This window comes from Oncorhynchus keta, unplaced genomic scaffold (genome assembly GCF_023373465.1).
Source record: "Oncorhynchus keta strain PuntledgeMale-10-30-2019 unplaced genomic scaffold, Oket_V2 Un_contig_3942_pilon_pilon, whole genome shotgun sequence".
Classification (NCBI taxonomy): Eukaryota; Metazoa; Chordata; class Actinopteri; order Salmoniformes; family Salmonidae; genus Oncorhynchus; species Oncorhynchus keta.
Window position 1 is genome coordinate 37086 of NW_026287517.1, and position 26625 is coordinate 63710.

Here is a 26625-nt window from a genome sequence, read left to right on the forward strand (position 1 = left end):
CAAGGCACTTAGCCTTAATTGCTTCTGTGGAGTTGCTGTGGATAAGAGTGTCTGCTAAATTATTACAATGTAAATGTAAAAATGAGGAGATACCACACAGAGAAATACACGGTGTACAGAGAGGAGAAAATGAAAGAGAAAAAACAAGAGGGAAAGAGAGGACAGGAGGAGGGAGACTGGTTGGCAGTGAGAAAAGTAGAGCTATTCATTGAAAGAAGGAAAGAGAAAGAGGGTAGGAGGCTGTTCCATGGAGTAGGCTAGATAAGATGCAACTCTTCTGTACACTGCTGGTGCATGGAGTAGCAGGGGGGGAGGGACTCTGCTGATTCATCAGCGTAGTACTCAGAGCCTCCTCCCCTTGCACTCACTCTCTCACACACAGACAGGAGAGAGAGGGAGAAAGAGAGGGTGGGAACAAGAGAGAGGGAGGGAGAAAGAGAGAGAGGGAACAAGAGAGAGGGAGGGAGAAAGAGAGAGAGGGAACAAGAGAGAGGGAGGGAGAAAGAGAGAGAGGGAACAAGGGAGAGGGAGGGAGAAAGCGATAAATTGTGCTGCACTGCTTTGAGTGCCTTGAGACTGAGTTGCTGTGCTTGCTGTGTCCTGTGTGTGTGTCTGGCTGCGGGCAATCAGATCTGAGCATTTCGTGGTCAGCGGCTTCGCCCTGCTTGGCCCCTGCTGATCCCCAGCAGGCCCTCCTCAGTCCCCCCGGGTTCTCACCGGCCCCATGATGAAGGAGGAGGGAGCCCTGTGCCGTCGCCGCTTCTCAACGTGCGGCACGACCAGCTCGCCGCGACCCCCACACCCCGACGGACGCAAGCTCATCCGCAACGCTTCTTTCGGGGGCTACAACGAGCTGTCGCCCCTCTCGCTGCCAGGTGGGTGTGGTAGTTGAGGTGGTGTTGGACCCCTCACCCTTCCCCTCCAGTCTGATGAGGAGCCTGCCCTGCCGCGGGCTCTTCCACACCCAGCTAGTTGTAGACTAGCTGTTGCTTTGAGTAGTACCCTCTGTACTGTCGCCAAGTGGCCTGTGTGCTTGTTCCCTATAAAGTCGTAACCCCTAGATACTGGTTGTAGACGGTGACTGTGCTGTTATTTGAAGGTCTATTGTCTTCTAGATGGACACTGAAGAAATATTGGAACTACAGGTACACTTTTGCTGTAGTGGTGTCCCTGTGGCAGAGTTACCTGTGTGCTTGTTCCCTGTAGAGACAGAGTCGTAACCCCAAGATACTGGTTGTGAACTGTGACTGTTATTTCAGATACTAATGTGCAGGAGGTTATTGTTTTCAGTGTACTGTCACAGTATTGGAGCTATTCTCTTGCTTGTCCTTTTTGCGTTGCCTGATGCAGATTCTGATGTTGAACCTGTCATATCTATTTCTTCTTAGAGTTTTGAATTCTTATATTAGACCATACATTTAATACATATTTTCCTTGTATAGAAATGTACTCGGTCATATGCAAACGTATTATATCGTACTCTGTAGCCCGAGTAACTGTGCGCTGCTTTGGAGTGGCCGTCCACCTGAGCGTGAGATCAGCAGAGCTTTCACAGAACGTCAAGTGAAGTGAATTAGACCTAAAGCTTCTGTAGTGAGTGTGATGTTTTTAACCTGTCAGCCTGTCAGCCTCCCAGCCACCGAGCCGACACAGCCTCCATTCATCTCTGTTGAAGACTGTCTAAGAAGCTCTCTCCCTGCCAGGAGAGGCGCAGGCTTTTCACAAAGATTGCCGATTCACCGGAGACAGCTGGTACAGGCTGGTTGCATTCTCTCTTTCTCTTCAGCCAAATGTAATCTCAATAAAAATAGGTACGTGACGCTATTTCCTTATTATCAACCAACATTACATTTAAGCATCAGGTTCATCAGGCTGTATATAGCTTAACCTATCATAAGTATATCTGCCATTTTGGAGACGATCTCCACACAGTTTCATCAGTAATCCAGCTTCTCTGCCAATAGACCCCCTCCTCTTTCAGGGTTACCTGGGGCTAGCTTCTCTAGCTTCCACAGGAGGTGCCAGTGAGGGGCCAATGACTCAGCAGATTAACCTGGGTGGCGGCCTATTAATAGACCAATCACGTGCACCAAAAAGACAGACAGAAAATATCAGTGTCCTAATAGCTCCTAGCCCACGACCACTCGTTTGAAATATTATCCTCCCCAAAGATGAAGTGGCTTTGTCTGGCCAGCAACACTGGCAGGGTAGCCGAGGAGGATCCGGTCCATGCCGACTGCCAATGAACACTCCCCTGTTTGTGTTGCTGTTGTTGATAGCCGTTGTTTGCAGGCTGAACATGAATTGGTTTTGGAGGTCATGAATGGGGAAATGGAGAAAGGGTGGAATTGCGGTGCTCTGCTAGCTCTGTTGACAACAGAATGGCAGTACGGATTTATTTTTAATGAACCTTTATTTAAGCAGGGAGTCAGGCTGAGACCACAATCTCTTTCGCAGATGATCCCTGCAGCAGATGAGCCCTGCAGCAGATGATCCCTGTAATTTGGATCACTCCTGGGTCAGAGTAACCATTGCAGCACGTCATTACAGGGGATGTATCCCAAATGGCACCCTATTCCCTATTAATTGGTCAAAAGTAGTGCACTATATGGGAATAGGGTGCCATTTGGGACCATTGCCATTCTCGCCATGTGATGACAGGCTGCATCGCTTGCTTCCTTAAAGGGGTCATCTGCAGTTCAAACAGTAACAAAGAGGGCACCCCAGCACTGTTTTGGTAAGAATGCTGAGGGATGGGGCTGGAGAAATGGAACCACTCTCAAATTCATCGACAGAGCTGTGGATTCAAGGACAGCCCATTCATGAGATCAAAATGATAGTTTTTAACCTTGTCTTCTGTCTATACATCAGAAATTATAGTTTTCCCTCCTAGGGCGGGATCGATATGACAACAGCCAGTTGAGCCAAATTCAAAACAACAGAAATCTCATAATTAATTTTTGTTGTTAATCCCACCACAGTGTCCGATTTCAAATGGGCTTTACAGCGAAAGCACCACAAACGATTATGTTAGGTCAGAGCCAAGCCACAGAAAAACACAGCCACTTTTCCACCCAAAGAAAGGAGTCACAAAAAGCAGAAATAGAGATAAAATTCATCACTAACCTTTGATGATCTTCATCAGATGACACTCAATACATGTATGTTTTGTTTGATAAAGTTCATATTTATATAAAAAAACTCTCAGTATACATTGGTGCATTATGTTCAGTAGTTCCAAAAACATCCGTTGATTTTGCAGAGAGCCACATCAATTTACAGAAATACTCATTATAAATGTTGATGAAAATACAAGTGTTATGCATGGAACCTTAGATACACTTCTCCATAATGCAACCGCTGTGTCAGATTTCAAAAAAGCTTTACGGAAAAAGCAAACCATGCAATAATCTGAGAACGGCGCTCAGAGAACAAATATAAATATCCACCATGTTGGAGTCACCAGATGTCAGAAATAACATTATAAATATTCACTTACCTTTTGATGATCTTCATCCCAGTTCCACAATAAATGTTTGATTTGTTCGATAATGTCCATTTATGTCCAAATAGCTACTTTTGTTTGCGCGTTTGGTAAACAAATCAAAACTCACGAAGCGCGTTCACTAGTTGCAGACAAAATTTCAAAAAGTTCCGTTACAGTCCGTAGAAACTTGTCAAACGATGTATGGAATCAATCTTTAGGATGTTTTTAACATAAATCTTCAATAATCTTCCAACCGGAGAATTCCTTTGTCTTCAGAAAAGCAAAGGAACGGGAGATACCTCTCATGTGAAATGCGCATCACCAGTGCGTGACTGCTGGCAGACCTCTGACTCATTCCCCTCTCATTCAGCCCCCTTCATTGTAGAAGCATCAAACAAGTTTCTAACGACTGTTGACATCTAGTGGAAGCCTTAGGAAGTGCAAAATGACCAAAATCCCACTGTATGGGGCTGAGTTGAAAATCGACCAACTTCAGATTTCTCAGGTTTTTGCCTACTATTCTGAGTTCTGTTATACTCACAGACATCATTCAAACAGTATTAGAAACTTCCGAGTGTTTACTATCCAAATATACCAATAATATGCACATATTAGCATCTGGGACTGAGGAGCAGGCAATTTACTCTGTGCACCTTATTCATCCAAGCTACTCAATACTGTCCCCCAGCCATAAGAAGTTTTAACCTTGTCTTCTGGCTATACATCAGAACCCAAAATATTATATTTGTGGTTCTGATGGGGTAAGACAGTTGAACTATGCTCATGAGGTATTTGTACATTTATATCCTTCAACAATCAATGGACACATACTCATTCAAGGGTTTTTCTTTACTTTTACATTTTTCTACATTGTATAATAATAGTGAAGACCTCAAAACTATTAAGAAACACATGTAATAACCAAACTAGTGGTAAACAAATCAAAATATACTTTATTTTTGAGATTATTCAAAGTAGCTACCCTTTGCCATGATGACAGCTTTGCACACTCTTGGTGTCTTCACTATTATTCTACAATGTAGAAAATAGTACAAATAAATGAGTAGTTGTGTCCAAACTTTTGACTGGTACTGTATATCATTAATCCAGCAGATTTCCTGTTTATTTTCCATTTAGCAAAGGAAATGTGTATTTTAACCCCTCCCACTGTCCTGTGTATGTGGCACAATGACCTAAAGGGTGCAACAGGTTTTAGGAGCAATACCGGTCGCTTTAAAAACTCCCGAGATTGCTACATGCCTGCCTCCCACTGTAGCACTGCACCATGCTATCCCACTGTAGCACTGCACCATGCTATCCCACTGTAGCACTGCACCATGCTATCCCACTGTAGCACTGCACCATGCTATCCCACTGTAGCACTGCACCACGCTATCCCACTGTAGAACTGCACCATGCTATCCCACTGTAGCACTGCACCATGCTATCCCACTGTAGCACTACACCACTCTATCCCACTGTAGCACTGCACCATGCTATCCCACTGACAAAATTAAGCACTGCACCATGCTAATCCCACTGATTGAGCACTGCACCACGCTATCCCACTGTAGAACTGGTCCACGTTACATCCCACTGTAGCACTGCACCATGCTATCCCACTGTAGCACTGCACCATGCTATCCCACTGTAGCACTGCACCACGCTATCCCACTGTAGAACTGCACCATGCTATCCCACTGTAGCACTGCACCATGTTTGCTATCCCACTGTAGCACTGCACCATGCTATCCCACTGTAGCACTGCACCACGCTATCCCACTGTAGCACTGCACCACGCTATCCCACTAGCACTGCACCACGCTATCCCACTAGCACTGCACCACGCTATCCCACTGTAGCACTGCACCATGCTATCCCACTGTAGCACTGCACCATACTATCCCACTGTAGCACTGCACCATGCTATCCCACTGGACAAAATTAAGAACATGAAAAAAATGTCTGTTTGTAATCTGGTTTTCTGATTGAGATTGTCTAATGATATCATGCAGATTATAGCCAACTGGTCTCTGTTACATCCAGGGAAAGATGGCATATTTAGTTTGTTATCTGGTCAGATTACAACCAGATAGAGATTTATTTTTCTGGTTGTGAAATAGACTGTTTACCAAAAGATGTCTTATTGACATCATTGCAACCACTTTGGCACACAGCTCCGTTCTGCTCCATCCTGCTTCGTTCTGCTCCATCCTGCTCCCATTCTGCTCCATCCTGCTCCCGTTCTGCTCCATCCTGCTCCCGTTCTGCTCCATCCTGTTCCGTTCTGCTCCATCCTGCTCTGTGCTGCTCCATCCTGCTCTGTGCTGCTCCATCCTGCTCTGTGCTGCTCCATCCTGCTCTGTGCTGCTCCATCCTGCTCTGTGCTGCTCCATCCTGCTCCGTTCTGCTCCATCCTGCTCCCGTTCTGCTCCATCCTGCTCCGTTCTGCTCCATCCTGCTCCCGTTCTGCTCCATCCTGCTCCCGTTCTGCTCCATCCTGCTCCGTTCTGCTCCATCCTGCTCTGTGCTGCTCCATCCTGCTCCCGTTCTGCTCCATCCTGCTCTGTGCTGCTCCATCCTGCTCCGTGCTGCTCCATCCTGCTCCGTTCTGCTCCATCCTGCTCTGTGCTGCTCCATCCTGCTCCATCCTGCTCTGTGCTGCTCCATCCTGCTCCGTGCTGCTCTGTGCTGCTCCATCTACCACCAAAATGGTGGTGGTGACCTTGTTGCCATGGCAAATGTAAAGCAAGCAGCATACCTGACTGCACACTGATTTATGCCCCCAAAACTCAAAATTGAGGCTTTTTCCTCGTGCGTATAGCAGGTAATATTTTCACCCTTCCCCAATTGTTGTCAGGCCAGCTGTTGCTAGGGAACCTTTCGGTTCTTCCCGAAAACATGGCGACAGTGTCAGTGTTCATCAAAGCTGTAATGCCGTGTGTGTGTGTGTGTGTGTGTGCGTGTGTGCGTGTGTGTGTGTGTGTGTGTGTGTGTGTGTGTGTGTGTGTGTGTGTGTGTGTGTGTGTGTGTGTGTGTGTGTGTGTGTGTGTGTGTGTGTGTGTGCACTCCATCCATAGACATGACAAAAACACACACAATGTACACTTCACTGTCTTATATAATGATCCATCCCTAAAGATCATCATATCTGTTGTTCAGGGTGTAAATACGGTGCCATGCCACCCCCTCACAGCATCATGGTACGAACCGTCTCACTGGGACTGGATGGAAAAAGGATGTTTGCGGTTGGTTCCACAGAAACATCTTCATAGGGGTGTTTATATTCCCTTTAGTTATGGAGAAGTGGGAACAAAGAACTCTGACTGTTGAAATGTTATTTTGGTTAGCGTTGGTACACCCTCAGTGGGTAGTCAGAAACCACAAGTATCCGTTTTTCAGGGGGAAAGCAGAGAACAGGTGAAGCCTGAACTTTTTGCTTCCGGTTTCAGCTGACAAACGACAAATGTCACTGTTGAAAAGCCATTTTGGTTAGAATTGGTTTGTGTTGGTTAGCATTGGTTTGTGTTGGTTAGCATTGGCTTTCTTGGTTTCTTGTCAGCCTAAGTTCTAGGTTTATGTAGGGAGAATGTTGAGTGTTTCTTTAGAGGAAAAGCAGAGAGAAATGTGAAGCATAAGACCTTGTCCCCCAAAGATATAATGATCCTATTGTGAAATAATTTATTTTAGCATGTCAATCTTGGTTGGAGCAAACTGCCAGCAAAGCCTTTACACAGCACAGCACAGCACAACAATAAACAATACATTAATTGCACTACAACGGTGACAAACAGTTCCCACAAACTGTTAGGGCCTACATAAAACTATCCCAACAGCAGAGCTTTCTTTTCAGCACCATGGAGTGAATCCTTACCACTGCTACACCTGGCTCTCAGCGGAGCCTTGTACATCAACATATCAGCTATGCCTTTAAAAAAAAAAAACATAGCTTTTTTTAAACTATGGAGTAAGGGGACGATGAGCGGATAAAAGGCCATGTGTAATTTCGATTTTAAGACATTCAATAGCGAGCTAGGACGGACATAGTCAAAATAACTATTTGTTCAGCACTTCTGAAATCTGTTGCTGTACATTTCAAAACATGGGCTGTTTTACAGTATTCTCCCTGTACACCAAGTCAAAACCATAGGATAAATGAAGGGAGCATATCAGCAGACAATGAAAGGTCGTACAATATTCAATGATTACATATCTCTAAAACAGGCTATAGGCTACATGTCACGGACGTGTGGAGAGACGGACCAAGGCGCAGCGTGATTAAAGTTCCACATCTTTATTTTAGTGAAACTTTTCAAACAAAACCAGAAACAAACAACGACCGTGCAGTACTGAGGTGCAACATGCACTAACTCAAAAACAATATCCCACAAACACAGGTGGAAAAACGGCTACCTAAATATGATCCCCAATTAGAGACAACGATTACCAGCTGCCTCTAATTGGGAACCATACCAAGCACACCAACGTAGAAATATGAAAACTAGAATACCACATAGAAATTATAGACTACAATAACCCCTAGTCACGCCCTGACCTACTACACCAGAGAGAAACAAGGGCTCTCTATGGTCAGGGCGTGACACTACATGTGGATATCCAAGTCAGAACAGTAGGCTGTTGAGGCACTTGGGCACCTAACAGCTTACTACACAACATTCACTTAGTATTACTTTCTTAGCTACAGTATACATATATCCCTGGCGTGTTACATCATTTATGCAGCAACATACAATACATTTTTGGGCTCCCCTTGTTGTGCTGTGCTCACTTGATTAGGAAGGTGGCGCAGCGGTCCTTCGTGGGCAAATTTTGTCATCAAACTTGTAACTCTATGGCAGCACCCAAGGGGCTTGAATTTTCAAGCTCTACCCGTAGATTTTGCAGTGATTTAGTGTCCCCATGAGTGACAGAACACTAAGCCAATCACAGCACAACTAGAGAATGTTGTGTTGTGTCGTGGCTTTGCTGGCATGCATCGGGAAAAATAAAATAGGGAGTTTGCCCCACCAATAGAATATAATGGTTTGAAACCTTGAAGGTTTTACTACATTACATTTACATTTAAGTCATTTAGCAGACGCTCTTATCCAGAGCGACTTACAAATTGGTGCATTCACCTTATGACATCCAGTGGAACAGCCACTTTACAATAGTGCATCTAAATCTTTTAAGGGGGGTGAGAAGGATTACTTTATCCTATCTAGGTATTCCTTAAAGAGGTGGGGTTTCAGGTGTCTCCGGAAGGTGGTGATTGACTCCGCTGTCCTGGCGTCGTGAGGGAGTGTGTTCCACCATTGGGGAGCCAGAGCAGCGAACAGTTTTGACTGGGCTGAGCGGGAACTGTACTTCCTCAGTGGTAGGGAGGCGAGCAGGCCAGAGGTGGATGAACGCAGTGCCATTGTTTGGGTGTAGGGCCTGATCAGAGCCTGGAGGTACTGAGGTGCCGTTCCCCTCACAGCTCCGTAGGCAAGCACCATGGTCTTGTAGCGGATGCGAGCTTCAACTGGAAGCCAGTGGAGAGAGCAGAGGAGCGGGGTGACGTGAGAGAACTTGGGAAGGTTGAACACCAGACGGGCTGCGGCGTTCTGGATGAGTTGTAGGGGTTTAATGGCACAGGCAGGGAGCCCAGCCAACAGCGAGTTGCAGTAATCCAGACGGGAGATGACAAGTGCCTGGATTAGGACCTGCGCCGCTTCCTGTGTGAGGCAGGGTCGTACTCTGCGGATGTTGTAGAGCATGAACCTACAGGAACGGGCCACCACCTTGATGTTAGTTGAGAACGACAGGGTGTTGTCCAGGATCACGCCAAGGTTCTTAGCGCTCTGGGAGGAGGACACAATGGAGTTGTCAACCGTGATGGCGAGATCATGGAACGGGCAGTCCTTCCCCGGGAGGAAGAGCAGCTCCGTCTTGCCGAGGTTCAGCTTGAGGTGGTGATCCGTCATCCACACTGATATGTCTGCCAGACATGCAGAGATGCGATTCGCCACCTGGTCATCAGAAGGGGGAAAGGAGAAGATTAATTGTGTGTCGTCTGCATAGCAATGATAGGAGAGACCATGTGAGGTTATGACAGAGCCAAGTGACTTGGTGTATAGCGAGAATAGGAGAGGACCTAGAACAGAGCCCTGGGGGACACCAGTGGTGAGAGCGCGTGGTGAGGAGACAGATTCTCGCCACGCCACCTGGTAGGAGCGACCTGTCAGATAGGACGCAATCCAAGCGTATATATTATAATATACATATATATATATATGCGTATATATATAATACTACATATTGTGAGGCATGTCTTGCCTTGCTTCAAAGTTGCCAAAATCCAACCAAATGTGCAGGCAATTATTTTATATAGACTTCCATGTGCCATTGTAACCAGTAGCCTATTTCTCTCATGTTCTATTGTGTTTCAAATAAACTTTCTTTCATTGTGCGGTAGCCAAAGACACAATCCTGTTATATTATCAACCCAGGCAACCCAGTGGGACACTAAAGATCTCCCCTCTTTCCACATTTCTAACTGATATTTTCATCTCTGCCTCATGAAACCGCGTGCATGTATGGTGTGCTTTTGACTGTTTTCCGCTAATTGCGTTATGGAGTGAACATTCGCGCAAAGCTTACTACGTTTATAATGTGAAGAAAAAATATATCCCTAACGATCTGTTGCATGAACATCTTTGCTTTTTAACGTTTTTTGGGATGTATCCTAGGCCTACTGGTTGTATGAATTTGGGATCTATCGTCCCACGACGGCCCCAGTCTGTTTAGAATAGGCTATTTCTTTCTCACACAGAACGACAAGCTGACCATTATAATAGATCAACTTTTCCACTTTGGGGGATAGTAGACTAACATAGGCAAGTGAATCAAGTGATCCATTGCTGGTCTTGTTTGCTGAGGAAAAGTAGATATCTTCAAAGTGCACATCAGAATTGGGTAAGAAGGAGGCACCCCGTTGCATCCTGGATCATGTTCTCTGAAGATGAATAATCATCAACGAAATGTGATTTCTGTCCTTCTGAACTCCGTGGGTCGACATCCTAATCAGGTTAGCACCGCACCCAATGCATGTCCGGTCATTTAAAATGCTGCCGGTCAAAAACCCTGACACACACACACACACACACACACACACACACACACACGCGCACATGCACACGCACACGCACGCACACACACAAAGATGCCTAATCTGAAACTCCTCAGCCAAATAACCAAACATCCCTCCAATGTCCAATATCCTTAAAGGGAGGTGATATATTAAATGGATTTAATTTGAATGAATAAACATTGTCTGGTCCTGCTAGACAGTTGACTCAACCTATCCAGACAGACAGTCTTCATTTAACAAGGTAGATGGATGACAGTAAGGTTTACAGAGAGCTTTGTGTCAACCAGTCAGCCATTTCTCTCTAGCACATCTCTCCATAGAGCCTTCAGAATGAGAGCTTCCCAAGTGACACCCTATAACCGATGTATTGCACTGCTTTTGACCAGAGCTCTATCAAAAGTAGTGCACTTCGTAGGGAATAGGGTGTCCTATCTTTTTCTTCTCCTTCCTTTTGCTCTGTCACTATTTATACCATATTCTCTCTCTCTCGATCCCTTCTCTGTTTCTCTCAGATGTTTGTTGCGGACTGTAGTGCTCGTCAGTCAGGGCTCTGCTTGCATGTGTGACTGTAGGTGTTTACATCAACTAACTCAACTATCAACACTTGATGACATACTGCTGGGCACATCCAGTCAATACATTCAGGAGGTGGGTTCTAGGCAGATAGTAAACGCATGCATCTTGGTAGCTACAACGAAGTACAGGACACCCTTAATTCATCACTACTCACACCAAACCAAAACATTGTGTTAATTAGGGCACACCTTAGCAAAACGTTTCAAAACCAAATGCAGCAGAAGTCGAAAATTGCCTCTTTTTTTTTTACCGGACATATACTACTAGTTCCTTCCGGTTTTACTCTGTTTTCTTCCATTTGGTGTCTACTGAACAGGACCCAGCCAGGTGCACCTCTAACAAGGACACTGTATAGCCTTCTATAATTACTCCTCAGGGATAGAAGATAAACCAATGAGAAACATTTCATTGAATCACAGCCATGACTCAGCCTTTTCCAACATCAATAACATTTTAATAGGATCATGGCTACCCAAATGGCACTCGTGACTAGGGCCCATAGGGAATGGGGTGCCATTTGGGACAAACAGCATCTCTTACTGGTGAGACTGACGTTGAAAATTTGATTTGCAGTTGTAGGCACCCTGATCGCCCTCTGACCTCTAACATCTGACCTTGTTAGAACCAGGAAAAGACCTAGGGGGACCTGGCAAGAGGTCAGCAGGAAGTAGTCATCGTAAACACATTAAAAACAGTTACAATGATCAATGACATGTTCTGCTATAAGAGCTTTACACTCAGACAGCATACTGCATGTAGCTTACTGACTAGCCTTTTATAGGACTAATATAATGTAGCTTACTGACTAGCCTTTTATAGGACTAATATAATGTAGCTTACTGACTAGCCTTTTATAGGACTAATATAATGTAGCTTACTGACTAGCCTTTTATAGGACTAATATAATGTAGTTTACTGACTAGCCTTTTATAGGACTAATATAATGTAGCTTACTGACTAGCCTTTTATAGGACTAATATAATGTAGCTTACTGACTAGCCTTTTATAGGACTAATATAATGTAGTTTACTGACTAGCCTTTTATAGGACTAATATAATGTAGACTACTGACTAGCCTTTTATAGGACTAATATAATGTAGCTTACTGACTAGCCTTTTATAGGACTAATATAATGTAGCTTACTGACTAGCCTTTTATAGGACTAATATAATGTAGCTTACTGACTAGCCTTTTATAGGACTAATATAATGTAGTTTACTGACTAGCCTTTTATAGGACTAATATAATGTAGCTTACTGACTAGCCTTTTATAGGACTAATATAATGTAGCTTACTGACTAGCCTTTTATAGGACTAATATAATGTAGCTTACTGACTAGCCTTTTATAGGACTAATATAATGTAGCTTACTGACTAGCCTTTTATAGGACTAATATAATGTAGCTTACTGACTAGCCTTTTATAGGACTAATATAATGTAGCTTACTGACTAGCCTTTTATAGGACTAATATAATGTAGCTTACTGACTAGCCTTTTATAGGACTAATATAATGTAGTTTACTGACTAGCCTCTTATAGGACTAATATAATGTAGCTTACTGACTAGCCTTTTATAGGACTAATATAATGTAGCTTACTGACTATCCTTTTATAGGACTAATATAATGTAGCTTACTGACTAGCCTTTTATAGGACTAATATAATGTAGCTTACTGACTAGCCTTTTATAGGACTAATATAATGTAGCTTACTGACTAGCCTTTTATAGGACTAATATAATGTAGCTTACTGACTAGCCTTTTATAGGACTAATATAATGTAGCTTACTGACTAGCCTTTTATAGGACTAATATAATGTAGCTTACTGACGAGCCTTTTATAGGACTAATATAATGTAGCTTACTGACTAGCCTTTTATAGGACTAATATAATGTAGACTACTGACTAGCCTTTTATAGGACTAATATAATATAGCTTACTGACTAGCCTTTTATAGGACTAATATAATGTAGCTTACTGACTAGCCTTTTATAGGACTAATATAATGTAGCTTACTGACTAGCCTTGTATAGTACTAATATAATGTAGTTTACTGACTAGCCTCTTATAGGACTAATAAAATGTAGCTTAATGACTAGCCTTTTATAGGATTAATATAATGTAGCTTACTGACTAGCCTTTTATAGGACTAATATAATGTAGCTTACTGACTAGCCTTTTATAGGACTAATATAATGTAGCTTACTGACTAGCTTTTATAGGACTAATATCCAATTTGTAAGTCGCTCTGGATAAAAGCGTCTGCTAAATGACTTAAATGTAAATGTAAATAATGTAGCTTACTGACAAGCCTTTTATAGGACTAATATAATGTAGCTTACTGACTAGCCTTTTATAGGACTAATATAATGTAGACTACTGACTAGCCTTTTATAGGACTAATATAATATAGCTTACTGACTAGCCTTTTATAGGACTAATATAATGTAGCTTACTGACTAGCCTTTTATAGGACTAATATAATGTAGCTTACTGACTAGCCTTGTATAGTACTAATATAATGTAGTTTACTGACTAGCCTCTTATAGGACTAATATAATGTAGCTTACTGACTAGCCTTTTATAGGACTAATATAATGTAGCTTACTGACTATCCTTTTATAGGACTAATATAATGTAGCTTACTGACTAGCCTTTTATAGGACTAATATAATGTAGCTTACTGACTAGCCTTTTATAGGACTAATATAATGTAGCTTACTGACTAGCCTTTTATAGGACTAATATAATGTAGCTTACTGACTAGCCTTTTATAGGACTAATATAATGTAGCTTACTGACTAGCCTTTTATAGGACTAATATAATGTAGTTTACTGACTAGCCTTTTATAGGACTAATATAATGTAGCTTACTGACTAGCCTTTTATAGGACTAATATAATGTAGCTTACTGACTATCCTTTTATAGGACTAATATAATGTAGCTTACTGACTAGCCTTTTATAGGACTAATATAATGTAGCTTACTGACTAGCCTTTTATAGCACTAATATAATGTAGCTTACTGACTAGCCTTTTATAGGACTAATATAATGTAGCTTACTGACTAGCCTTTTATAGGACTAATATAATGTAGCTTACTGACTAGCCTTTTATAGGACTAATATAATGTAGCTTACTGATGAGCCTTTTATAGGACTAATATAATGTAGCTTACTGACTAGCCTTTTATAGGACTAATATAATGTAGACTACTGACTAGCCTTTTATAGGACTAATATAATATAGCTTACTGACTAGCCTTTTATAGGACTAATATAATGTAGCTTACTGACTAGCCTTTTATAGGACTAATATAATGTAGCTTACTGACTAGCCTTGTATAGTACTAATATAATGTAGTTTACTGACTAGCCTCTTATAGGACTAATAAAATGTAGCTTAATGACTAGCCTTTTATAGGACTCATATAATGTAGCTTACTGACTAGCCTTTTATAGTACTAATATAATGTAGCTTACTGACTAGCCTTTTATAGGACTAATATAATGTAGCTTACTGACTAGCCTTTTATAGGACTAATATAATGTAGCTTACTGACTAGCCTTTTATAGGACTAATATAATGTAGCTTACTGACTATCCTTTTATAGGACTAATATAATGTAGCTTACTGACTAGCCTTTTATAGGACTAATATAATGTAGCTTACTGACTAGCCTTTTATAGGACTAATATAATGTAGCTTACTGACTAGCCTTTTATAGGACTAATATAATGTAGCTTACTGACTAGCCTTTTATAGGACTAATATAATGTAGCTTACTGACTAGCTTTTTATAGGACTAATATCCAATTTGTAAGTCGCTCTGGATAAAAGCGTCTGCTAAATGACTTAAATGTAAATGTAAATAATGTAGCTTACTGACAAGCCTTTTATAGGACTAATATAATGTAGCTTACTGACTAGCCTTTTATAGGACTAATATAATGTAGACTACTGACTAGCCTTTTATAGGACTAATATAATATAGCTTACTGACTAGCCTTTTATAGTACTAATATAATGTAGCTTACTGACTAGCCTTTTATAGGACTAATATAATGTAGCTTACTGACTAGCCTTTTATAGGACTAATATAATATAGCTTACTGACTAGCCTTTTATAGGACTAATATAATGTAGCTTACTGACTAGCCTTTATAGGACTAATATAATGTAGTTTACTGACTAGCCTTTTATAGGACTAATATAATGTAGCTTACTGACTAGCCTTTTATAGGATTAATATAATGTAGCTTACTGACTAGCCTTTTATAGGACTAATATAATGTAGCTTACTGACTAGCCTTTTATAGGACTAATATAATGTAGCTTACTGACTAGCTTTTTATAGGACTAATATCCAATTTGTAAGTCGCTCTGGATAAAAGCGTCTGCTAAATGACTTAAATGTAAATGTAAATAATGTAGCTTACTGACAAGCCTTTTATAGGACTAATATAATGTAGCTTACTGACTAGCCTTTTATAGGACTAATATAATGTAGACTACTGACTAGCCTTTTATAGGACTAATATAATATAGCTTACTGACTAGCCTTTTATAGGACTAATATAATGTAGACTACTGACTAGCCTTTTGTAGGACTAATATAATATAGACTACTGACTAGCCTTTTATAGGACTAATATAATGTAGACTACTGACTAGCCTTTTATAGGACTAATATAATGTAGCTTACTGACTAGCCTTTTATAGGACTAGCATGTAGACTACTGACTAGCCTTTTATAGGACTAGCATGTAGACTACTGACTAGGCTTTTATAGGACTAGCATGTAGACTACTGACTAGCCTTTTATAGGACTAATATAATGTAGCCTACTGACTAGCCTTTTATAGGACTAATATAATGTAGCCTACTGGCTAGCCTTTTATAGGACTAGCATGTAGACTACTGACTAGCCTTTTTAGTGAGGACATTTGGTGATACATGATAAGACATCAATATTACCCAGTCCCTTAGTTTTATTTATTTATTTATTTATTTTTACCTTTATTTAACCAGGTAGGCTAGTTGAGAACAAGTTCTCATTTGCAACTGCGACCTGGCCAAGATAAAGCATAGCAGTGTGAACAGACAACACAGAGTTACACATGGAGTAAACAATTAACAAGTCAATAACACAGTAGAAAAAATGGGCAGTCTATATACAATGTGTGCAAAAGGCATGAGGAGGTAGGCGAATAATACAATTTTGCAGATTAACACTGGAGTGATAAATGATCAGATGATCATGTACAGGTAGAGAGATATTGGTGTGCAAAAGAGCAGAAAAGTAAATAAATAAAAAAACTGTATAAAAACAGTATGGGAATGAGGTAGGTGAAAATGGGTGGGCTATTTACCTATAGACTATGTACAGCTGCAGCGATCGGTTAGCTGCTCGGATAGCTGATGTTTGAAGTTGGTGAGGGAAATAAAAGTCTCCAACTTCAGCGATTTTTGCAATTCGTTCCAGTCACAGGCAGCAGAGTACTGGAACGAAAGGCGGCCAAATGAGGTGTTGGCTTTAGGGATGATCAGTGAGATACACCTGCTGGAGCGCGTGCTACGGATGGGTGTTGCCATCGTGACCAGTGAACTGAGATAAGGCGGAGCTTTACCTAGCATGGACTTGTAGATGACCTGGAGCCAGTGGGTCTGGCGACGAATATGTAGTGAGGGCCAGCCGACTAGAGCATACAGGTCGCAGTGGTGGGTGGTATAAGGTGCTTTAGTGACAAAACGGATGGCACTGTGATAGACTGCATCCAGTTTGCTGAGTAGAGTGTTGGAAGCCATTTTGTAGATGACATCGCCGAAGTCGAGGATCGGTAGGATAGTCAGTTTTACTAGGGTAAGCTTGGCAGCGTGAGTGAAGGAGGCTTTGTTGTGGAATAGAAAGCCGACTCTTGATTTGATTTTCGATTGGAGATGTTTGATGTGAGTCTGGAAGGAGAGTTTGCAGTCTAGCCAGACACCTAGGTACTTATAGATGTCCACATATTCAAGGTCGGAACCATCCAGGGTGGTGATGCTAGTCGGGCATGCGGGTGCAGGCAGCGATCGGTTGAAAAGCATGCATTTGGTTTTACTCGCGTTCAAGAGCAGTTGGAGGCCACGGAAGGAGTGCTGTATGGCATTGAAGCTCGTTTGGAGGTTAGATAGCACAGTGTCCAATGACGGGCCGAAAGTATATAGAATGGTGTCGTCTGCGTAGAGGTGGATCAGGGAATCGCCCGCAGCAAGAGCAACATCATTGATATATACAGAGAAAAGAGTCGGCCCGAGAATTGAACCCTGTGGCACCCCATAGAGACTGCCGGAGGACCGGACAGCATGCCCTCCGATTTGACACACTGAACTCTGTCTGCAAAGTAATTGGTGAACCAGGCAAGGCAGTCATCCGAAAAACCGAGGCTGTTGAGTCTGCCGATAATAATATGGTGATTGACAGAGTCGAAAGCCTTGGCGAGGTCGATGAAGATGGCTGCACAGTACTGTCTTTTATCGATGGCGGTTATGATATCGTTTAGTACCTTGAGTGTGGCTGAGGTGCACCCGTGACCGGCTCGGAAACCAGATTGCACAGCGGAGAAAGGTACGGTGGGATTCGAGATGGTCAGTGACCTGTTTGTTGACTTGGCTTTCGAAGACCTTAGATAGGTAGGGCAGGATGGATATAGGTCTATAACAGTTTGGGTCCAGGGTGTCTCCTCCTATGAAGAGGGGGATGACTGCGGCAGCTTTCCAATCCTTGGGGATCTCAGACGATATGAAAGAGAGGTTGAACAGGCTGGTAATAGGGGTTGCGACAATGGCGGCAGATAGTTTCAGAAATAGAGGGTCCAGATTGTCAAGCCCAGCTGATTTGTACGGGTCCAGGTTTTGCAGCTCTTTCAGAACATCTGCTATCTGGATTTGGGTAAAGGAGAACCTGGAGAGGCTTGGGTGAGGAGCTACGGGGGGGGCGGAGCTGTTGGCCGAGGTTGGAGTAGCCAGGCGGAAGGCATGGCCAGCCGTTGAGAAGTGCTTATTGAAGTTTTCGATAATCATGGATTTATCGGTGGAGACCGTGTTTCCTAGCCTCAGTGCAGTGGGCAGCTGGGAGGAGGTGCTCTTGTTCTCCATGGACTTCACAGTGTCCCAGAACTTTTTGGAGTTGGAGCTACAGGATGCAAACTTCTGCCTGAAGAAGCTGGCCTTAGCTTTCCTGACTGACTGCGTGTATTGGTTCCTGACTTCCCTGAACAGTTGCATATCACGGGGGCTATTCGATGCTATTGCAGTCCGCCACAGGATGTTTTTGTGCTGGTCGAGGGCAGTCAGGTCTGGAGTGAACCAAGGGCTGTATCTGTTCTTGGTTCTGCATTTTTGAACGGAGCATGCTTATCTAAAATGGTGAGGAAGTTACTTTTAAAGAATGACCAGGCGTCCTCAACTGACGGGATGAGGTCAATGTCCTTCCAGGATACCCGGGCCAGGTCGATTAGAAAGGCCTGCTCACAGAAGTGTTTTAGGGAGCGTTTGACAGTGATGAGGGTGGTCGTTTGACTGCGGCTCCGTGGCGGACACAGGCAATGAGGCAGTGATCTCTGAGATCCTGGTTGAAGACAGCGGAGGTATATTTGGAGGGCCAGTTGGTCAGGATGACATCTATGAGGGTGCCCTTGTTTACAGAGTTAGGGTTGTACCTGGTGGGTTCCTTGATGATTTGAGTGAGATTGAGGGCATCTAGCTTAGATTGTAGGACTGCCGGGGTGTTAACCATATCCCAGTTTAGGTCACCTAACAGAACAAACTCTGAAGCTAGATGGGGGGCGATCAATTCACAAATGGTGTCCAGGGCACAGCTGAGAGCTGAGGGTTGGTCGGTAGCAGGCGGCAACAGTGAGAGACTTGTTTCTGGAGAGAGTAATTTTCAAAATTAGTAGTTCAAACTGTTTGGGTATGGACCTGGAAAGTATGACATTACTTTGCAGGCTATCTCTGCAGAAGACTGCGACTCCGCCCCCTTTGGCAGTTCTATGTTGACGGAAGATGTTATAGTTGGGTATGGAAATCTCTGAATTTTTGGTGGCCTTCCTGAGCCAGGATTCAGACACGGCAAGGACATCAGGGTTAGCAGAGTGTGCTAAAGCAGTGAGTAAAACAAACTTAGGGAGGAGGCTTCTGATGTTGACATGCATAAAACCAAGGCTTTTTCGATCACAGAAGTCAACAAATGAGGGTACCTGGGGACATGCAGGGCCTGGGTTTACCTCCACATCACCCGCGGAACAGAGAAGGAGTAGTATGAGGGTGCGGCTAAAGGCTATCAAAACTGGTCGCCTAGAGCATTGGGGGCAGAGGATAAGAGGAGCAGGTTTCTGGGCATGGTAGAATATATTCAGGGCATAATGCGCAGACAGGGGTATGGTGGGGTGCGGGTACAGCAGAGGTAAGCCCAGGCACTGGGTGATGATGAGAGAGGTTGTATCTCTGGACATGCTGGTTGTAATGGGTGAGGTCACCGCATGTGTGGGAGGTGGGACAAAGGAGGTAACAGGGGTATGCAGAGTGGATCTAGGGGCTCCATTGTGAACTAAAACAATGATAACTAACCTGAACAACAGTATACAAGGCATATTGACATTTGAGAGAGACATACAGCGAGGCATACAGTAATTACAGGTGTTGAATTGGGAAAGCTAGCTAAAAACAGTAGGCGAGGCTAATCAGCTATCACAACAAACAGCAGGTAAAATGGCGTTGACTAGGCAACTGGGCCGACAGATAAACCAACAAGCAGAATGGAGTACCGTGATTAATGGACAGTCCAGCGTGCGTCAGCTATGTAGTTCTTGAGTGTGTCATAAAAATAAAATAAAAATTAAAAGTAATAGCGATTCCGTATCACAGTGGGTGAGGCAGGTTTCCGGAAGGTATAAACCAAATAAAAAATCAAAAAGAGATAGAAAGTAAATGGGTTCAGAGTGTTTGGGATGCGGTGATTCAGATGGTTAGCAGGCCTGTGCTAACAAGCTAACAGTTCGTAGGCCCGGGCTAGACAAGCTAGCCGTTAGCAGGCCGAATTAGCAAGCAGGGAGATAGCGAGGGCTAGGGAGTTAACCTTTGGGGGACGTCGCGATGGGGTGAGTCTGTTTATTCCTCTTCATGCGGTGACATCGACAGACCGGTCGTGGGCCCGGGTAATTGTAGACCAGGAGTATGCTACAGGTGCTCTAGTACGCTAGGTGAGCTGGAGACACAGCGATTCAGAAAGCTTGCGGGCCTTGGCCAGCAGATGGGTCTTTGGCGATGTCGCAACGAAAAAGCCTGTTGAAACCACCTCGGACGATTATGTCGGCGGACCAGTCGTGATGGATCGGCGGGGCTCCGTGTCGGCAGTAAAGGGTCCAGGCCAATTGGCAAAAGAGGTATTGTTGGACCTCTTCGGCTAGTCGGGAGATGGGCTTAGCTCGAGGCTAGCTCAAGGCTAACTGGTGCTTGCTTTGGGACAGAGACGTTAGCCAGGAGTAGCCACTCGGATTGCAGCTAGCTAGTTGCGATGATCCGGTGTAAAGGTTCAGAGCTTGCGGTAGGAATCCGGAGATGTGGTAGAGAAAAAGCAGTCTGATATGCTCTGGGTTGATGTCGCGCTGGTGTCCTAGTTAGCTTTGAAGACCGCTAGCAGTGGCTAACTGAGTACTAGCTAGTTAGCTGGCTAGCTTCTGATGGGGGTTCCGGTTCTAAAGTAAAGTATAGAAAAAGCAGATCCATACCACATTGGGTGATGCGGGTTGCAGGAGAGTATATTCAGCTCTAGTTGGAAAGTGAGATTAAAATATGTACGAAATATATACAGAAAAAAACGAGGAAAACTATATTTACACTATATTTACACCAGACAGGACGGGACAAGACAAAACACACGTCCGACTGCTACGCCATCTTGGAATCTTGGAACCAGTGAGGACATTTGATAATACATGATAAGACATCAATATTACCCAGTCCCTTAGTGAGGACATTTGATAATACATGATAATACATCAATATTACCCAGTCCCTTAGTGAGGACATTTGATAATACATGATAATACATCAATATTACCCAGTCCCTTAGTGAGGACATTTGATAATACATCAATATTACCCAGTCTCTTATTGAGGACATTTGATAATACATCAATATTACCCAGTCTCTTATTGAGGACATGATGGTATGTGTTCAGTAAAAGGGCCGAAAATAAGTGATTGTGCTGATCCTGCGTGACCTCACTCACTCACTTTAACACACACACACACACACACACACACACACACACACACACACACACACACACACACACACACTGGGTCTTTCTCCATCCACACCATCCACACTCATCACAGAAGAAAGCCACTGTGGTCAGCACCTCTGGATTTAATGCTTGCTGCTAAACCACAGCTCACTTTAATCTCAGATCCACGTCACACAGACAGCCCACACACACCACACCACACACAGACTAGCACGGACATCCCAATTCAGCAATTATTTTAGGACAAACTTCTCCAAAAGAGGGCAAGATATAGGCGCAGTCCTAAATCAACTCGATATAGGCCCAGTTCCAAATAAACTCCTAGATATAGGACCAGTCCCAAATCAACTTCTAGACATAGGCCCAGTCTCAAATCAACTTCTAGATATAGGCCCAGTCCCAAATCAACTCGATATAGGCCCAGTTGCAAATCAGCTCCTAGATGTATCACTAGCCACTTTAACTATGCCACTTTGTTTACTTTGTCTACATACTCATCTCATATGTATATACTGTACTCGATACCATCTACTGTATGCTGCTCTGTACCATCACTCATTCATATATCCTTATGTACATATTCCTTATCCCCTTACACTGTGTATAAGACAGTAGTTTTGGAATTGTTAGTTAGATTACTTGTTGGTTATCACTGTATTGTCGGAACTAGAAGCACAAGCATTTCGCTACACTCGCATTAACATCTGCTAACCATGTGTATGTGACAAATAAAATTTGATTTGATTTGATATAGGCCCAGTTCCAATTCAGCCATTATTTTAGGACAAGATTCTCCAAAAGAGGGCAAGATATAGGCCCAGTCCCAAATCAACTCGATATAGTCCTAGATCCAAATCAGCTCCTAGATATAGGCCCAGTCCCAAATCAACTCGATATAGGCCCAGTTGCAAATCAGCTCCTAGATGTATCACTAGCCACTTTAACTATGCCACTTTGTTTACTTTGTCTACATACTCATCTCATATGTATATACTGTACTCGATACCATCTACTGTATGCTGCTCTGTACCATCACTCATTCATATATCCTTATGTACATATTCTTTATCCCCTTACACTGTGTATAAGACAGTAGTTTTGGAATTGTTAGTTAGATTACTTGTTGGTTATCACTGCATTTGTCGGAACTAGAAGCACAAGCATTTCGCTACACTCGCATTAACATCTGCTAACCATGTGTATGTGACAAATAGAATTTGATTTGATTTGATATAGGCCCAGTTCCAATTCAGACATTATTTTAGGACAAGATTCTCCAAAAGAGGGCAAGATATAGGCCCAGTCCCAAATCAACTCGATATAGTCCTAGATCCAAATCAGCTCCTAGATATAGGCCCAGTCCCAAATCAACTCGATATAGGCCCAGTCCCAAATCAACTTCTAGCTCCCAGCCCATTTCCCTGATAGATCTGAAAAGATCGGATGGGTGTATGCAACAGGGTTAAAGTGATGTAGGGGCTAGGAATTGAATTGGGATTGTGCTTCCGAGTGGCGCAGCGGTCTAAGGCACTGCATCTCAGTGGTTGAGGCGTCACTACAGAATCCAGGCTTTATCACAACCGGCCGTGATTGGGAGTCCCATAGGGTGGCACAGAATTGGCCCAGCTTTGGCTGGTGTAGGCCGTCGTTTTAAATAAGAATGTGTTCTTTAACTAACTTGCCTAGTTAAATAAAGGTTAAATAAAATGTAAATAAAAACAAGTTATTTAAGGGTATTTTAAACAGCATGTCACATTTTTGAATGGTCTCTTTGTCCTGTTGTCTAAAGGAGAACTCACCAGACCCATTGTCAGTTTGCACAGTAAGCAAGCAGCCTTTTCATTTGCCGTTAGTTTGTTTTCTTTGTTTTTCTTTGTGTTGTAGTTACCAGCCGTTGGTGACTGACGGACGTCATTTTTGCCCGTTTCTAAATGTAGAATCGGTTTGCAAGTTACGACCAGCACTCTGTTCAGAGGTGCTGATTAATCTCGGCTGGTGGATGCTCGACAATCCTAGCGGTCTGTCCGTGCCTTTAGTGTGTGTGTGTGTGTGTGTGTGTGTGTGTGTGTGTGTGTGTGTGTGTGTGTGTGTGTGTGTGTGTGTGTGTGTGTGTGTGTGTGTGTGTGTGTGTGTGTGTGTGTGTGTGTGTGTGTGTGTGTGTGTGTGTGTGTGTGTGTGTGAACTGTCTGTCTGCACAATAAGGCAGGCAAGATAGCAGTGAATAGGCTTTGAGTAGCCTGATTACCCAAGAGCCTCTCCTTCAAGCCTAAACTCATATCTCTCCTTTTCTCTCTCTCTCCCCTTTCTATGGGTGTTGGTAATGAGATGGTGTTCTTGCATAACCAATTTCCTTTTTGATGATGGAGGAGACAAACCCTAGAGTCTCACTGAGTGTGCCCCGACCCAACCCTAGTGCCCTAGACCATATATTGGAGATAGGAAGGGTCCTTCTAAGTGCACTTGGGGCCACTTATCGACCTTGTCTCCATGGAGATGAGCTTGTTCAGTGGGTTCTGAGGATGTGTGGAGCCTGGAGGAGCCTCTCAAGGGCCCCTCTCCAGTCTGTCGTCTTTTCATCCCACGACATTGTCCTCGGATCTCCACAAAACGAGACATGTTGTTTAAAACGTCCATATATATGACATAGCGTTTTGTTTTTCAAACCCAACAGCAGCTTTTGATTCTGCTTGTGAGGCGATCAGTCTTGTAATAATCATTCTATTTCATAGGCCTAATACATATTGTACTTGTTGACAACCCTCAATAGTAGCTCTTGATTGTGCTGCGTATGTTGAGGTGGTTGTGGTAGGAGATCTCAGGAGACATATCATATGCCCTCATGTCTAATAGAATTGGTAGTCCATGAATCGTCTTCAGTATTTTATATTCATGGTATTGATGGTTATGAGAGCAGTCGTGGCCAAAAGAACACAAATATTAATTGCCAAAAAGTTTGCTGCTTCATTGTCTTTAGATATTTTTGTCAGATGTTACTATGGAATACTGAAGTATAATTACAAGCATTTCATAAGTGTCAAAGGCTTTTATTGATAATTACAAATAGTTGATGCAAAGAGTCAATATTTGCAGTGTTGACCCTTCTTTTTCAAGACCTCTGCAATCTGCCCTGGCATGCTGTCAATTAACTTCTGGGCCACATCCTGACTGATGGCAGCCCATTCTTGCATAATCAATGCTTGGAGTTTGTCAGAATTTGTGGGTTTTTGTTTGTCCACCCGCCTCTTGAGGATTGACCACAAGATCTCAATGGGATTAAGGTCTGGGGAGTTTCCTTGCCATGGACCCAAAATATCGATGGTTTGTTCCCGAGCCACTTAGTTATCACTTTTGCCTTATGGCAAGGTGCTCCATCATGCTGGAAAAGGCATTGTTCGTCACCAAACTGTTCCTGGATGGTTGGGAGGAGTTGCTCTCAGAGGATGTGTTGGTACCATTATTTATTCATGGCTGTGAGTGAGACCACTCCCTTGGCTGAGAAGCAACCCCACACATAAATGGTCTCAGGATGCTTTACTGTTGGCATGACACAGGACTGATGTCTTCTCCAGACAAGCTTTTTCCGGATGCCCCAAACAATCGGAAAGGGGATTCATCAGAGAAAATGACTTTACTCCAGTCCTCAGCAGTCCAATCCCTGTACCTTTTGTTTTTCCTGGAGAGAAGTGGCTTCTTTGCTGCCATCCTCCAAAAGTATTTGCCTCACTGTGCGTGCAGATGCACTCACACCTGCCTGCCGCCATTCCTGAGCAAGCTCTGTACTGGTGGTGCCCCGATCCCACAGCTGAATCAACTTTAGGCGACGCTTCTGGCGCTTGCTTGACTTTCTTGGGCGCCCTGAAGCCTTCTTCACAACAATTGAACTGCTCTTCTTGAAGTTCTTGGATGATCCGAAAAATTGTTGATTTAGGTGCAATCTTACTGGCAGCAATATCCTTGCCTGTGAAGCCCTTTTTGTGCAAAGCAATGATGACGGCACGAGTTTCCTTGCAGGTAACCATGATTGACAGAGGATGAAGATTCTAGGCACCACCCTCCTTTTGAAGCTTCCAGTCTGTTATTCGAACTCAATCAGCATGACAGAGTGATCTCCAGCCTTGTCCTCGCCAGCACTCACACCTGTGTTAACGAGAGAATCACTGACATGATGTCAGCTGGTCCTTTTGTGGCAGGGCTGAAATGCAGTGGAAATGTTTTTTGGGGATTCAGTTCATTTGCATGGCAAATGCATGTTTATTGTTTACTCCATGTGTAACTCTGTGTTGTTGTCAGTTCACACTGCTATGCTTTATCTTGGCCAGGTCGCAGTTGTAAATTAAAACTTGTTCTCAACTAGCCTACCTGGTAGGTGAAATAAAATAAATAAAATAAAGAGGGACTTTGCAATTAATTGCAATTCATCTGATCACTCTTCATAACATTCTGGAGTACATGCAAATTGCCGTCATACAAACTGAGGCAGCAGACTAATATTTGTGTCGTTCTCAAAACTTTTGGCCACAACTGTAGAATCCATACCAGAGCATTGGCCTCTGATGCTCAACGTGTCCCTTCTCCACTTGTTAATGACGTAAGGTGCGTTTTACAGCGGGCATTAATTTGACACAGGTAAAGACAGGGGCCCTGTCTCTGTTTGTTGTATAGCAGGAGAGCTGCTTCGTGCTGGAGCCCAATGATTTGGAGCTTGTTACCACACTGATTTATCCTTGTAATACAGCAGTGGTGAGATCAGAACGAGCAGTAAAGATCAGAACGAGCAGTAAATCTCTCCTCGTAAATTGTAATATATAGCATTGAGCGGTAGCTGTGATACCCTGCTGCTTTCCAGCCCAGGACTACAGTAGGCTATGAATGATTATCTACACCACTGCAGTCCATCTTTAAAAGCTTTAGAATTTCTCACTAATGGACCTTATCACAGAGTAACGGGTTGACTACTTAATAATCCCCTTAGTTTGAAGTTTGTCAACCGAAAGGCATTTAGCGATAAATCCCTGAAGAGGACCTGTCAAGTTCGACAGAATCTGTTAATGTCAAATCTCAGATCAGATGTTGACGTTGATCTATGCATTGTTTGGATCCAGGCTGGTTGTTTGAGCAGCTTAACCTTGGATATCT

The 26625-nt window shown here is 43.2% G+C and overlaps 1 pseudogene; it reads left to right on the forward strand.

Annotated features, from left to right (window-relative positions):
- Positions 1-598: 598 nt before the first annotated feature.
- Positions 599-26625, forward strand: part of LOC127924311 (oxysterol-binding protein-related protein 8-like) — a 77547-nt pseudogene continuing 51520 nt past the window's right edge.